The following is a 17,028-nucleotide window of genomic DNA, read 5'->3' as shown; positions in this document are numbered from 1 at the left end:
TCTGTGTGTAATTTTTTGTGTTTTCAAATTTTGCTTTTTATCTTTGATTTTTCAAAGTTTGATTATGATGTACCTAGGGGTTTGTTTTTTTGTGTTTATCCTACTTGGGACAGTGAGCTTCTTAAATCTGTAAATGTATGCCTTTTGCCATATTTAGGAAGTTTTGTGTAATTATTTTTCCTACCCCATATTTTTCTCTGCTTTCATTCTGGGACTTCAGTTACACATATTTTAGATATTTTGATATTCTTTCACAGGTTACTGAAGTTTTTGTTGTTTTTTCTCTCTGTTCTTCAGATTAGATATCTTCTTCTGGTCTATATTCAAGGTCCTTGACTCTTCCATAATTTCTAATTTGGTGTTAAACCCATCTTGAGACTTTCTTGTTTTAGGCTTTGTATTTTCCAGCTCTAGATTTGCATTTAGTTGTTTACAATTTTTATTTCTCTGCTGAGATTTCTTATTTGTTCAATCATTACAAATATTTTTTCTTTTACAGTCTTGACCACAGATATAATAGCTGCTTTAAAATCCTTGTGTATTGGGGCCGGCCCGGTGGCGCACTGCTACAGTGCGCCGCTTGAGAAGCGCGGTGGCGCTCCCGCCGAGGGTTCGGATCCCACGTACAGACCGGTTCCCGCTCACTGGCTGAGCGAGGTGTGGGAGCAACACTGAGGGTTGCGATCCCGTTGCTGGTCCCGGTCCGGTACGGGCGCGACACTGAGGGTTGCAATCTCCCGCTCACTGGCTGAGCGAGGTGTGGGAGCAACACTGAGGGTTGCGATCCCGTTGCTGGTCCCGGTCCGGTACGGGCGCGACACTGAGGGTTGTGATCCGTTGCCGGTCACGAAAAAAGACAAAAAGACAAAAAAAAAAAAAAAATCCTTGTGTATTAATTCCCAAATCTGGGTCATTTCAGGACTGGTCTCCTTTGATTATATTTTCACATTTTCCTCTTTCATCATGTATGTAGTACTATAGTTCTCAAATTTTTTATCATAGGACCCTTTACTTTAAAAAATTATTGGGACTTCCCAAAGAGCTTTTTGTTTATGTTATTGATATTTACTGCATTAGAAATTAAAACTGAGAAAAAATTTAAATATTTACTAATTCATTTGAAAATAACCATAATAAAACCATTTGTTATATAAATAACATTTTTATGAGAATAATTGTGTCATTCAAAATAAAGAGAAATTTAATGAGAATAGTAGTAGTATTTTCTATTTTTGGTCTGATGTCTGGCTCAGTAGAAGAATGCTAGATTCTAATTTCTTCTCCCAGTGTGTTGTTTCATGTTGGTTTGATTGAAGAATGTGAAGAAGATCCAGTTTCACACAGGTAGATAGTTGGAAAAGAAGGGAATATTAAAGTAGCCTGTTTAGGTAATTGTGTATATTCTTCTCTTACACTACACCAAAACTTGACAGATATAGTTTCTTAAAGGTTGTTTGCAGTGTGGAATCCGAAACTGTATCAATGAAATGTTCATACTCTTACATTAAAATTCATTGGTCCATATTGTCCTTTTTTTTTTTTTTCCTTTTTGTCTTTTTTCGTGTCCAGCAACAGATCGCAACCCTCAGTGTCGCGCCCGTACCGGACCAGGACCGGCAACGGGATCGCAACCCTCGGTGTTGCGCCCGCTCCTCGCTCAGCCAGTGAGCGGGAACCGGTCTGTATGTGGGATCCAAACCCTCGGCGGGAGCGTCGCCGCACTCCGAAGCAGCGCACTGTAGCAGTGCGCCACCGGGCCGGCCCCATATTGTACTTTGAATGGATCTTTTACCATTTTGTAACATCATGCATTGTTCATTTAGAAAATAATGGCTTACTGAGTTATGCAGATCTCCCAAATGTTGACATTTTTATCAATATCAACAAATCACATTCCTTAATATCACCACTCGTCTTGTTAGAAGAATCTCTAAAGCTCATAGTAATGGATATGTTTCTTAAAATTCTAATTCTGACTTAAAAGCTCAAGTTTTGTCCTTGACAACAAGTACTTTCAGTTGTTTTCTCAGAATCGACAAGCTCACTTCATTTTCAGTAAAATGTCTGCCAAAAACCCAAATGTCTGTCCGTTGTTCTTTATAGTAAAAATGATGTTTCACAAAAAAGTGGCTGATTCAGAACTATCACAGTGCTTTCCTCAAGACAATCATTGTGCTTTTATATGCAGTAGAAGTGCTTTCTGTATACTTCATAATTTGTCACACAGATTATTAAAGATATATGCAATAATTCTCACTGTTTCATCAAGGACATTCTTATGTGAAGCTGGCTTTTTTTTTTGAACTGTGGGTATGTGGCCATGAAGAATGCAATGATGACTAGTACACTTTGATGACACTGCCTTGATTCATGCTAAGGGAGCAGCAGTTTTACCCACTGTTGTTTTCACATCATCAGTTCAAATGTCAGTACGGTCCTTCCAAGGTGAACCATGTTTCAGCACGACCTGTGTTTGTCATCAAGCATTCACATAAAAGAAGCCCACTGTTGTTTTCACATCATCAGTTCAAATGTCAGTACGGTCTTTCCAAGGTGAACCATGTTTCAGCACGACCTGTGTTTGTCATCAAGCATTCACATAAAAGAATTCTTCAATGATTAGTTGGTTGACCCTGGACAAATACAAGTAAAGCAGCAAACTCAACCTTGTCTGTAGATTTTTCTATTAGGCAAAAGTACAGTTTTGCAGTTGATATATTAATTAGTATTTATATTTACAGTTGAACCTTTCATTTACCAAGTTACCGTACCATTGGAATGTGGCTGTGTCATAGTTTCTTTTACTTCTTTTTCATCTAACAGGCATTCAGCAACAATGCTTCTCTAGCCCATGAAATTCAGTAACTTGAGGTGCTTCGGTGACTTTCTTTTCTAGTATGAAATAAATAGCTTTTGGCTTTTAAACTCATCACATCTATGTTTAAAATAAAATCTAATTTTTTTTTCTCTGCACTCTGAATGATTGTTTTCAGAATGGCAATCACTTCCCTTGCATAAGATACAGTAAGGTAAATTATTAACATCTGTAAAGCTAAGAGAAAGGTAACTTTCATTGTATTTTCACTTGTTATTTATATAATTTTACACAGTATTTTTTAGAGTAGATTTCTCTTTTCCATAAGTTAGAGAACTCTGTTATCAGTTTCATCTTTTTCAGTATGCAGTTGTGAATTGAGAAATTGAGTTCTCTATTTTAGTGTAAATATTATCAGAATCTAAAATGATAGTTTTAGAGAAATTCAAAAATGTACTTGTATTAAAAGTTTTCAAAAAAATTGTAAGTTTTATTGCCATAGAAGACAACAAAGTGTTTTTTTGTGTGTTTCCTTGTAGGCACAAGGAAATCTTTGGGATTTCAAGTACATTGATTTATTGGATAGTAATGAGGTTACAGAAATTATAGCAGTTAATTATAAGAGCTCAAACTGCTGCAGTGTACTGAGAACAAATGGAATTGATCTTGGTACACACGCATATTAATACCTAAAACCTACTACCTTAAAAATTTTTAGGAAATATAAAAATACAGGTGCATACATTATATCAGAGTGATGTTTTCCTCAAAAATCATGTAGCCTCTGGAAAGCTCTACTGTACACTTGTGAGAGAATGAGAGAAAAAAGGGCAAAAAACATCTTAGTGTTACTATGAAAATAGTTTTGACCTTGCAGACCCCTTGAAAAGGTCTTGGGGCTCTCAGAGATATACAGACCATATTTTGAGAATCATTGGTCTAGTACTTTTAGATTATATTGTAGAGACATTGAATAATATGCTGTTGAGATTATGGATTGTTATATTCCTAAGACTATTAATTTTTGTTTTAGCAGGCGGTTCACTTGGCTGAACTCAAACTCCAAACTCTGTCTCCTCTATTCAGTTCTTTTAGTCCTGCCTAGGTGGTTTAGGGTTCAGCTCATACATGCCTAATGCGGGGATCAGCCAGAGTTTTGAGTGGAGTCTATATTCAGAGTTTGTGGTTCTCCCTCCTTGGTTCTCTCCTCTCTGGAATTTTTTCCTCACTTTCCAGCTGATGTGGCAGCCACAAATTCTGTCTTCTTTGTGTTTATTCAACCAGTAAGTCTGCAGGTTTCTATCCAAAGTAGCTGTTTTCTGATTGGCCTTTCCCCCTGTGGGGAATCTGCAAAGACGCCAAGAGAAAAAGTGGAGATATATGCTGGGCTCATCTCAGTGTGCCTCCTTCTCTACAGAATTTGGACTCCTCAAATGCTGCCTGTATAGGTTGATCTCCAATGTATTTAAACAGTTGTCATCTGTGTTTTAACCAGGTTTTATAATCGTTCTCATAAGGAGGATTAGTCTGATAGAAGCTATTCCCTCAGGGCCATATAAATAGGAGTCCTGAGGCCCAGAATTGAATGTACTACTTCATATATGCTCTGACTAGTGCAGAGTTGGATAAGTATCTCCCCAAATAATATCTTAATTAATGCTACTTAATATTGCATTAGGTTTTTGGCAGTCATATCCCATTATTAGCAACACTTGTGGACATCCAAAATTCCCTTCCCCCCACCCTATCCCTATTTGAATTGCCTATTAAACTACGTCTCCCTTGTCTAGTAATAAAGTATTTCTTTGTTTTTAAAGCTGAACACAGTACTTTCCCTTATCCTTATTTAATTTTGGTCTGTTTTCCCTATCATTGAAGCCTCTTGAATCTTTCAAAGCTTGATCTTTTTTCCCCATTCACTTTCCTTTCAACTTTACATTATTTGAATGTACTATGTTTTGTTTGCTGCCATTTTGTAATAGCTATGGAAAGCATCACCACTGTTCTTTCTGAAAATAAGTAGTAAAAAGTTACTTCTTTAAGTAAGGGGACACATAAAGCTAAATTTTGTTTTTCTCAAATAATAATTCTACTTTTATTATCAATTTTTTGAGAAAATATGTAGTACCCAAAAGATGCTGTGAATTTAGTTATACTTTTAAATGCTCTTTTTTGTCATTCACAATAATTTACACATACATATGAAATAGTATTGAACATATATATTTGGAACAATTTTTAGTATGCTTGTGGATTCCTGTCCGTGCAAGAATTCAGACCCAGTGATGAGAAACCACTGGTCAGTCCATGGCTTACTATTGTAACAGACTTCTACTCCTCTTTGTTTTTTAATTAACTTTTTATTTGGAAATAGTTTCAAACTTAGGAAAGTTAAAAATTAAAAAATAGTAGTGTGTGTGTATGGATGTGTGTGCGTGTACTTATATACATATACATTTTTTTCTGAACTTTTTTTTTTTTTTTCCTTTTTTTGTCTTTTTTCGTGTCCGGCAACGGATTGCAACCCTCAGTGTCGCGTCCGTACTGGACCGGGACCAGCAACGGGATCGCAACCCTCGGTGCTGCGCCCGCACCTCGCTCAGCCAGTGAGCGGGAACTGGTCTGTATATGGGATCCGAACCCTCGGGGGGAGCGGCGCCACGCTCCCAAGCGGCGCACTGTAGCAGTGCGCCACCAGGCCGGCCCTTTCTGAACTTTTTGACAGTAACATTGTGGCCCTTTACCTCTACCTAAATACCTCAGTGTCTATTTCCTAAGAATAGAAATATTCTCTTATGTAACCAAAGTACAGTGCAGTTAGTTTTCATATCCCAATTTTGTCAGTTCATATTCCAATTACAATTTTCCATATTCTAATAGAATATTCCAATTTTATCACTTAGCCTAAATAATATTCATCATAGTATTTTTCCCCTCAATACAGAATTCAGTTTAGGGTCAAGAATTGCATTTAGTTGTCATCTCTTTTGCCTTTAGTTTGATGGATGTGGTGAGGGTGGCTCTGGGTTCTTATTTAGCTTCAGTCTTAGGCAGGTCCTCTGCACCTGGACCTCAGGTTGGGGCTCTCTCAATATTCTTGCTTCTATTCTCCAGCTCCCTACCTGTAGCAACCAAACTGTGCCTTATGTCTCTTGGTGGTGGGTGGCATTTTGAGTGGTATTGAGAAAATTTATGTGGAAGGTAAACAGTTTGGACAGATATGTTGAAACCAAGGGAGAGATTTTAAGTAAATTAAATTCTATGTGGTCCAGTCCATTTGCTAGATGCGGGCTGCAAATTTGGCATTAGGTTTTCTAGAAGCCAATTCCTATTGGGAAACAAGATCAGTACCCTGATTTACAGTGTCCCTAAGGTAAAAATAAACTAATTGTTCATGGGAGGTATCATTTGGCTTGGTATCAAGATCAGAGAGATATACATATCCCTCGAGTCCTTATAAAGAGGACACTATTGATTAACATCCTCAATAATACCTTTACTGTAAATAGGACAATGGTTTCACAGGACTCTTTTTAAAATGTCCATCAACATAGGCCAATTGCTTAATAGTTAGTGTATTTCCATGAGGGGCAGGAATTGCTGGTTTTATGTTTGCTGTTCAGGCTTTATTCTAGGATAAACTCTAGAGATTTACTTGTGGAACCCTTCTTCAGATGAAATTTTGTTAGGGAGCCCCATATGTAAAATAGAAAAAAGTGGGGTTGAAACGGGGTGGTCTACCTAAGGTGCTACTAGCTCGGCTCTCTCCCTTTTCTCATTTTTCTGAGTCTCTTTTGCACCCTGCAGAATGGCTAGAGCCTTGAGCACATTACAGAAACTATCTGTCTAGAAAAAATGGATTGCATAGCCTCAGATAGTTCTCCACAAATATATCTACATGAACTGAATATTGATTTTGTCCTCTGTTAGTATTTCTACTACATTTATTTTAAGTTGTCACCAATTTTTAAAACTCCTTATATTGTATCACTCCCTTATTCTCAGATACTGACTTTTTCTTGTACTTAACAAGTAAAACTTATTATACTTTCTACAAAAGCAAAACAATATCAAGCAAAAACCCAACTTATCTACATGTATCAAAGAAAGAGATGATTCTTTTCTTATTTCATGCTAATATCTCTACCTGTCCTTTGGATCCGGTCATTTCCTACCTCCTTTGGGACTGTGTTCCATTAGTTACCCTCATCCTCTGGAGCCAGTCTGTCCTTCTTTACTGGCTCCTTTTCTATAACATTAAAAAGAAAACCCTTCGTCTACCCAGCAGCCTTTTTTCCTCACTAGCTACCACCCCTTTCACCTCTCTTGCTAGGTTACACTTGAAAAAATAGTTTACATTTACTATATTCTCTTTAATTTCCATTCTTTTTATTTAAAAAAATTATATATAAATATATGTAAAATTTATGTAGAAATGATAAACATTCATGTTTTCACCACCAAATTTAAGAAACAGTATTACAATACAGTTGAAAGCCCCTGTGTACTCTTCGTTGAATGCATATTTTTCTCTCTCCTCAAAAGTAACCATTACCCTAAATTTGACGATTACTTCATTACATTTCATTTTTGCTTTTGCTACCTATCTACAGTCCCTAAACAGTATATAGCTGAGCTTTTCAACTTGAATACCATGAATGATTTATAAGTATGCCAGGGGTTGATCCTCTCAGCCTTTGAAACAGTAGGCCTTATGACCAGCCGTGTTAATTTATCCCAGTGTACTATACAAATGTTATCATTTTTTGTGTGCATGATGTAAAAAAGTTGGGGAGCTTCGATATATAATATTATTTTGTATATATATTTTAAAACTTTATATCAATACTAGCATACCGTATGTGTTCTTTTCCCTTTTTTTTTTTTTGGTTAATCTCATGTTTGTGAGATTTATTCATGTTAATGCAGGTAGCTTTTTTTTTTCATTTGTGTTTCATTGATGTATGATATTCCATTATATGAATATATCATACTTCATCCATTTTCCTATTAATGCATGTCTATTTCCTATTAATGGATGTCTATTTCTTTTTTTTAGGTAGTTTATAATTTCTTGCTTACAAATGATGTTACCGAAGATTCTTATGTCTCCTTGCATGTTTTGTTTTACTAGAGAAATATGCCTTGGAGTGAAATTGCTCAGTAATAAGGAATCTTTACCTTTACCAGATTTTGACAATTTGTTTTCCAAAGTGGTAGTCAATTCTCTCACCAACATTTGTTACACATTGCCTCTCTCCCTGACTGGTCTATAGCATCACCTCTTACATATCAAATTTATGTATATGCATGGGTCTATCTCTGGGCTCTCTATTGTGTCCTATTGGTTAGTTGTTTATTACTGTATCAGTAATAAAACTTTATAATAAAATTGTCAGGTTGGGAAATACCCCCGTTTTGATTCTTCTCCAAAATTGTCTTATTCTTGGTTCTATGCCCTTCTCTGCAGCTTCATAATTAGTTTGTTGATCTCCACGTTTGGATTTCGATTGGAAATGTAGGTATAATTCATTATTCAAATTTAGTCTATTCCTGAAGTTGTGTAGATACTTTTGATTCTTCTCCAAAATTGTCTTATTCTTGGTTCTATGCCCTTCTCTGCAGCTTCAGAATTAGTTTGTTGAGCTCCACGTTTGGATTTTGATTGGAAATGTAGGTATAATTCATTATTCAAATTTAGTCTATTCCTGAAGTTGTGTAGATACTGAAGCTTCAGAGAACTCAAGTCTATATTTTATTATGCTAAGAGAATGAATAACTGGATCCCAGTTCATCCAAAACCTCAAATAATTTCCCCCCAATTACAAATACCTTCTTAAACACCTATATAAGAATCCCAAGATATTCTGAAAAATATAAAGCATTTAAAAAAGCAGTTACTTAGTTATTTAACACTTACTAAACCTGATAGTATGTTTCTGGACAAAATGCAGTGATAACTGTACAGTATCAGATATTCTTTCTGCACTGCTCCAAACAAGTACCATAATATAAATAATGAGAAAATATGTTACCGATACAGGATGAATACAAATAACTCTTAGTTAATAACCAAGGCCATTTTTGAAATGATAATTTACTGATTGAAGAGTTGCCCAAGTGAGATTTGATGGTAAGAGGTGGGAGAAGGGGCTTTAATCACAGTTGATGTTTAGTGGTGAGTCAAGTAGTATGGGAGGGAGCTAGCAAAGGGGCTCATGAGCACATCCAAAGAAGTGATGGGCAGTTTTCTCTTCTTGGCTCCTGAGACTCCAGAAATAGATGACTGTGAACCATTGTCTGAAGTCTTAGATCAAGCAGTGACATGAAAAAAATTTCAAAATGGTTGTCCTTTTGCTCCCTGTTATGCAATGTGAGCATAAGATATGATCATGTCAAGAAAATAGCCGAAATACAACTGCTAAGTAGAGTGGACAGACTCTCTCAGATTCATAAGCACCATAAATGTACACTCATGTAAATTCCTGGTAGTTGTTTTTTTAATTTAAATAGCGACTCCCCAGGGTTAAAAAAGGATAAACAAATAATCCCATAGTGAAAATTCTTCAAGTGAGGAACATTGGATGTGTGGATTAATTTGGAGAGTGTTGATATCTTTGCAATATTTGGTCTTTTATCCATGACCATGATTTTATTTTTCCACTTTAGATAGTTTTATAATTTTTGTAATAAAGATATGTAGATATATAGGAATGCAATTGATATTTACATGTTGCTCATTAATTTATCTGTAGATTCTCTTGGGTGTTGTACATACACAGTCATGTCTTCTGGAAATAATGAAATTTTGTTGTATGCCTTTGTTTAATTTTCTTTTCTTGTTGTGTTAGCTGTGGTTTTCTGTACATTGCTGAGTAGAAATGGTGATGATAAACATCCTTGTTCCTTATTTTCAAAGAAATTCTTCCAGTGTTTCACCATAGCTATGATGTTTGCTGTCTATCTTTGGTAGATACCCTTTATCAGATTTTAAAAGTTCCCCACGATAGGCAGTATCTCATAATTTTTAAAAATAATTAACAATCCAGACTTTCTAGCCTGGTTGCCTGGACTCAGCTCTTAGTGTTACCACTTGCTTTTTGTGTAACCTTGGACAAATCACTTAACCTCTCTGTACCATTCAGTAGTTGTAAAGATTAAATTAATTAATATATGTCTGACAGGATTAAATGAGTTAATATATATATAACACTTAAAACTGTGCCTGGCCTGTAGTAAGTGCTGTGAATTAGCTATTTTTACAGTTATTTTTATAAATCCTCATTTACTAAGAGATTTTTGTTGTCGTTGTTTTGAAATTGCAAACAGGTATTGAATTCTTATTTCTTTAACCGATGTTTGATAGACTCATTGGATTTTGTTAGCACGTTAATGTTCGTTCAGCTTAATAGAGTTGCAGAGTTATGATATGACTTGGATTTAATTAGTTTGGCTTTTTAGGTCTGGCATATTTGGTGGTAGTTTCTATTTTATATTTATTTCTGAATTGCCTTCTATTAGCTCTGTTGTTGATGCTGGCCTTACACTACTTAACCATCCAAACGTATAAGCATATTGCAACCATTAATGAATCTGTTATGTAATGCCAAAGAAATGTGTTCTTTTAGTGCAACTTCTCAATGGGAATAGATTACTTTGTCTATATTTTGGTATTTTTCTAACAGACCAGCTGTTCATTTATAATTCTGAGAGTAAGTGAATAGAAATCACTTTAGAGTTGCCAGATAAATAAGCAGTTTTGGAAGGATTTACCAAGACAGTAAATTTTTTCTGAGTTCTCTTTTGAAAATTTACTAGTTTTGAAAGTCTGTGTAGGAACAAACTTTACAGAGTTATTTGTATACAGCTGGGACTGAATTTATGGGTTGCCTTTCTAACTTGCTAAAAAGCTGAAGATTGACACCCGCTTTCATACTGCATTATCTAGCTTGGCTTTTAACTCCAAGAGAACTGTGTTCACAAATTGATGCTCCGTTCCTTTGGGGTTGGTATAGAAGCATTAAATTGTACTAAAATATTCATATGTGAGTGCATTTAGCTGAAAGCAATTGATGTTCTGTTCCCAAGAGGACGAAGAGAAATGTTGTATGGACCTGCAGTCCAAAAAACACTCTAAGCATGCATCTTAAAGGTAATTACATGGCGTGATGATCAAAGCCCTTACAGTGAAGCTTAAAATGACAAAGGAGAAGTTGTAGAACTTATAAACTGTGGTTTGCATGTAGAAATTATTTGATTGTGCAATAGTTAAAAACTTAATTACCAAAAATTAGGAGTTCTAATTATAACTTTGGTTTGTTTTCTCAGTTATTAGACTGATTTGTCTAAACATTTATTCCAGAGGACCAGTATCAGTAAAGTTTTTTAACTTTTACTATTTTGTTATATAACGTTAAACATTTTAAGTTTGAGAGAGTCTATTGAATTCTTTTTTACATATATACTGTAAATGTTTAAAAGCATGCCACTGATGATAAATTGACATGTCTTATAGATAGTCAATCTAATTTAACAGCTGGCATGGAAATCAATAAGAGTAGACAGCAAATCTTTGTCGTAGCTGTCTTGGTTGGTAACTTGAAAGGAATAAAACGATTTTAAATTTCTATTCTTATTCTAACTGTAGTTTTGGTTCTTTCACATAAAAACTATTTTCTCATGTATAGCTTCAGGTGTGTTAAATATGCACATGAATGTCAAAGAATATAAGACACTGTACTAGAAGGAAATATTTATTCTATGAGTAGTTGGTCATTTAGCATATGTAATTCAATACTTGTGTTTACTTCAAGGCCAGAGATGAGTACTAAGATGTACAAAGAACATTTTAATAACTTAATTTAACTACATATTAATATTAACCAAACTTAGTCTGAAGGGACTTTGGGAAATGGTGTTTGGGGCAGGGGAATGTATTACATTTCCTTAAAGTAAGATTAGAGGATCTCTAGTTAGTTTGCATGCATAGTAAATTTATTTTCTTACTGGAATTACCTTTTTTCCATATAATTATCTGTACTCCAATTCTTATAACTTTAGAGGTGCTTAAAGGAGTATTTGTGCAACTTAGGCTGAACGTTGTAACTTAGGCTGCTTTTTTTTTTTTTAATGGACTATTATTTAGAACAATTTTATATTTACAGAAAAATAGTGGGATAGTGCAAACAATTCTTATAAATCCTATTCCTGGTTTCCCCTATTATTATTATTGTATGTGAACTAATTTTGATAATTGTCAAAATCACAAGATTGTATAGTTTAAGTTTTTTGAAGAAGATGGGAAATTGTGTGAAGGTTTCTGTCAAGGTGAGAACTTTCTAATGACTTTTTATTGTGGCACAGTATAAAATTTTCCATTTTAACCATTTTTAAGTATGCAATTCAGTGAAATTAGTTATATTCACAATGTTGTGCAACCATCACTACTATGTATTTCCAAATTTTTTCATCACCACAAACAGAAACTCTGCACCCATTAAGCAGTAGCTCCTCCTCATTACACTTTACCTCATTCCCTGATAATTGCTGATTTACTTTCTGTCTTGCCTATTCTAGATATTTTATAAAAGGGGCATTATACAATATTTGTCCTTTTGTGACTGGCTTATTTCATTTAACATGTTTTCAGATTTCATCTATGTTATAGCATGTGTCAGAACTTCATTTCTTTTTATGGCTGAATAATATCCCAGTAATCCATAAGCATTTTGTTTATCCATTTATCTGTTGATGGACACTTGGGTTGTTTTATTTCCACTTTTTGGCGTTTCTTTTTATGGCTGAATAATATCCCAGTAATCCATAAACATTTTGTTTATCCATTTATCTGTTGATGGACACTTGGGTTGTTTTATTTCCACTTTTTGGCTATAGTGAATAATGCTGCTGTAAACATTCACATACAAGTATACAGTAACCATTTGACTCCCTGTTGTCAATTTTTTTGCGTATATACCTAGAAGTAGAATTGCTTCTAGTTCTTTATATAACTTTTCAAACTGTTTTTCTCTGGTTGCTTTGTAGCTCTCATGAGCTTCTTGACATAAAAGTTATCTTAAAATATGAGATTAAAGGTCAAGAAAGGCTATGTGTAAGCAGTGACCTAGCTCTTAGTAATTTTAGTAAAAAGGCAGCTTGGTGAGTGGAAAGACTACTACTTGGAAGTCAGGAGACCTGGGTTCTATGAGAAGTACTGGCTCTGTTTCTTTGATTTTTTCACAGATAAAATAAAGAGATCACGTAGATAATCTCAAAGGTTCCTTACAACTCCAAAATTCTACATAGGTATGTAGAATTTAGAATGTTTTGATTTGGATCTGTTAAAGAACCTCACTGATAAAAATTTTGGTAGTCAAATAAACTTTTTATTTGACTTGATAAAATGCAGAGCTTTGTAATAGACTCAATTATATGTTCAAGTATTTTGTTGTCACGTACCCAATATTTTAATGTGAATTAACCATCTGAATAATTTTAGCCAAGTATATAATAATATGCCTGACTTCCCTTCATTTTAAGTATATTTGAAGTATATTTTCCCACAATTGAAAATCTGCGAATTAGTATAGAAGCTAATTAGGAAGATGCAAAGCATTTAACTGCAAAGTAGTTAAATATTAAAATTATGTTTTAATGTGAAAATATTCCCTTAAGAAAAATCTTTCTTCAGGTCCTATACATCCTATGTAATTGAAATCTGCAAATTAAAAAAGTACTAAAAGGTCAGGGGCTAAAATTTCACTTTTTCTGGTTTACATTTAAACTTTTGAATTGCATGTCACTATATGGTTAGTTAATGTCCCTGTTTAAAAAAAAGTTTTGGTTTGTATTTGAGCAACTGGCTTATTAAATTTATGTTTTAAACAAAGAAATGTGAGATACATAATGAAGCATATGCTAGTGGCATAAATTGCCATCTGCTTTGGGCATGTTATAACTAGGGTAGTTGTGAAGATGACATTTACTTGGTTTCCTGTACCTCCTACGAGAAGAGGTGGGCTGATAAAAAGAATATGGAGGAACTATATATAAGGATGAATTTAAGATTTAAAAGAATCTTTGACCAAAAAGCCTGAGCTACATATTCTGTGGCTGATAAGCACCAAGTCCATCAACTGAGCCATGGAATGTCCATTCGTGTGAAAGATCTTCAGAGACTTGATAAAGATTGCTGTTTTTCTTCCCAATACATTTTCTGACTTTGCTTCTAGACATTTCCCTTTAACAGTTATTTGGATCCAGATATTGACTTCATTGAAAGCCAGGTCAAAATCTTTAGCCAAAATGTATCAGCTAGTTTTCAGTACAGGTTACATAAATTAAAACAAACAAACAACAACAAAAAGAAATAATTTCAGAGTCTTGCCTCCTCTGAGTCAGTCTCCTTGATGGCCTTGCAGCTAGTGCATGTGTGTGGAGGGTCTGCATTAGAGCCATTCTAGTTGACATACAGGTGGTTGACATAGCAATAAATAAATCTAAAGGGTGTAGTTTATGTGTTTCATGATAAGGAACTCAGAGCTAATATACAAACTGATACTTCTAGTAACATGGAGTAAAAGCTAATGCTAGCTAAAATTAGCAGTAGTTTTTTAATATACAAACTTGACTGTTCATGTGTTCTCATCTTGTTTTAGGGGTTTTTCTCAAGATAGATATATTTACTGGAGTTTTCATAGACTGATGACTTCAATTAAAGCATATTACCAGTACTGTAACAATATTGAGTCATATGTGGTATAGTAGAAAAAGTACTAAATTTAGAATCAATGGACTTAGATTAAGAAGCCTGCCTTTTAATAGAGTAGAGTCATGGTTGCCAGGGGCTGGGTTGGGGTAGGGGTGGGGGGAGATGTTTGTCAAAGGGTACAAAGTTTCACTTATGCAGGATGTGGCATACAGAATTGTGACGATAGTTAATACTGGATTGTATGCTTAAAGTTTGCTAAGACAGTAAGTCTTAAGTGCTGTCACCAGAAAGAAGAGAAGTAAGTATGTGAGGTAATGGATATGTTAATTAGCCTGATTGTGATAACCATTTCACAATGTATATGTATATCAAAATATCACATTGTAGGCCGGCCCGGTGGCGCACTGCTACAGTGCGCCGCTTGGGAAGTGTGGCGGCGCTCCCGCCCGAGGGTTCGGATCCCACATACAGACCGGTTCCCGCTCACTGGCTGAGCGAGGCGCGGGAGCAACGCCGAGAAAGTAAAGCAGATCTGAAGTTGCTACAGGCAGAATTACTGTTCCAATTCCAGAAAGAAGTGAATTTATGAGTTTATATCATAAACTTCAGAAAGTAAGAATGTACTAACATCACTCCTGCTTTACCCTAATCTTGTGCAGGAAACCTGGAATTCTAAGAGGTATAGCCCTGCTTCTCCAGAGGAGTTTAGTACAGAAGCTAAAGGGAAAGCTGTCCCCTACCTGCACATTGTGATTTCAGCTTAACACCACTGTTAAATCCAAAACAGAGATATTCTATATAAATATCTCATAACTTTATATATTTTTTTATATGACCAACTTGATATGTCTTAGTACCTGAACAAAGATTATGTTAGAAATTTCTAAAGAAATTCACCCTGACTTCCTAGGCCAGCACTATCTAGGAAGTTGGGCAGAAATTCTAACTTTTTGGTTACTACTAAATGCAAAGAAGAAACTGAAAGGTATCAATGAAAAGAAATTTTCCCAATACATTATCCCCAAGAATTATATCATGTTGGTAACAACTTTCCTTGACTATATAGATAGTAATAGTTACTATTTTAAAGTGAAATTTATATGATAGTTGGCCATCTTCTGTTCTTTTCAGAAGTATAACACATTAAAAATGCCTTCTAGTTTAAAGATTTAGTGATAATTTTAGAAATAATAATCATAGCATTATAGTGTATCTAATATATTTTGAGCACTTCACATTCATTTTGTTATTTAATCATCATAACAATCCTATTAGCTGCAGATACTTATCTTATTTTACACGTGAGGAGATTGAGCCTTTGAGAGATTCAATAAATTGCCCAAGAATACAGATGGTAAGTTGGGGGAGTCAGGATCTGAACCCAGCTCTCATTCTTATTTATTTAGTTACAATAGTGATTGAATAAAATGAGGAGATTGAGCCTTTGAGAGATTCAATAAATTGCCCAAGAATACAGATGGTAAGTTGGGAGAGTCAGGATCTGAACCCAGCTCTCATTCTTATTTATTTAGTTACAATAGTGATTGAATAAATGTAGTGATTTCTTTTACTTTCTCTCATTTGCAGCTTTCTTGAGTTGAGATCTTAGTTTGCTAATCTTCTATCATCCTTGTTTTCTAATATACATACAGGGTTATAAATGTCTTTCTAAGTATCACTTTGGGTGTATCCCACAGGTTCTGATATACGCTGCCTTTTTTGGTGTTTTGTTCTGAGTATTTTTTAATTTCCTTTTTAACTTTTTTGACTCAGATATGTTAGGTACTTTTTGAGAACTGTGAGTTTTTGAGGATAGATTTTTTTCCAGTCCTTCCAGAGTTTTAAGACAAAAACATAACTTACTAGAGAACAAAATTTGATAGTTGGAGAGTTGCTTTTCACTGTATAAACTTACTGTATTAAACCAGTAGTTTCATCTGCTTTTGGTTTTCCTGTAGTGGTCCACACTACCTGAAATTTGATGGATTTTCACCATTTATTGTGACTTTCTCTATTGGCTACTCTTTTATTTAGTCTTGCTGCCTCTAATGCTGGTCTTCAGCTCTGCCACACTGCTGACTTTCCTTTTCGGTTCAGTCTCACTGAGTTTAAAAGAACCTATAAATGGTCTTGTTCTGAGCTGATACAAGCAAAACAGACAGACACACAAGACTAATGTCATTCTATCTCTAGATCTATTGTCAGATCTTGCCCCACAGTACCTAGTAGAGCTTATGAAAGGCTCTTCTTTAGTTTGTTCTATGATTATTTTGTGTTTGTGCTGTTCAACATGGTAACCACTTAGCCACATGTAATTATTGGTTACCTCTAATGTGGTTAGTCTGAATTGAGATTATATTGTTAAAATTGGTTTCACTTGTTTCTTTTTACATTAATGTGGCTACTAGAAAATTTAAAATTAAATATGTGGCTTTCAAGATATTTATATTGAATATCTCTGTTTTGGATTTAACAATGGTGTTAGGCAGAAATCACAATGTGC

General features: G+C 34.8%; 1 long non-coding RNA gene across 1 annotated transcript in view; it reads left to right on the top strand.

The window, feature by feature from the left end:
• The window catches only part of LOC103590691, a 45,274-nt gene that overhangs the window by 12,271 nt on the left and 15,975 nt on the right, over positions 1-17,028 (top strand). The window lies entirely within an intron of this gene.

The sequence above is a fragment of the Galeopterus variegatus genome, unplaced genomic scaffold (assembly GCF_000696425.1).
Source record: "Galeopterus variegatus unplaced genomic scaffold, G_variegatus-3.0.2 Scaffold860, whole genome shotgun sequence".
Lineage (NCBI taxonomy): Eukaryota > Metazoa > Chordata > Mammalia > Dermoptera > Cynocephalidae > Galeopterus > Galeopterus variegatus.
This window is presented reverse-complemented; position numbering and strand designations above follow the sequence as displayed.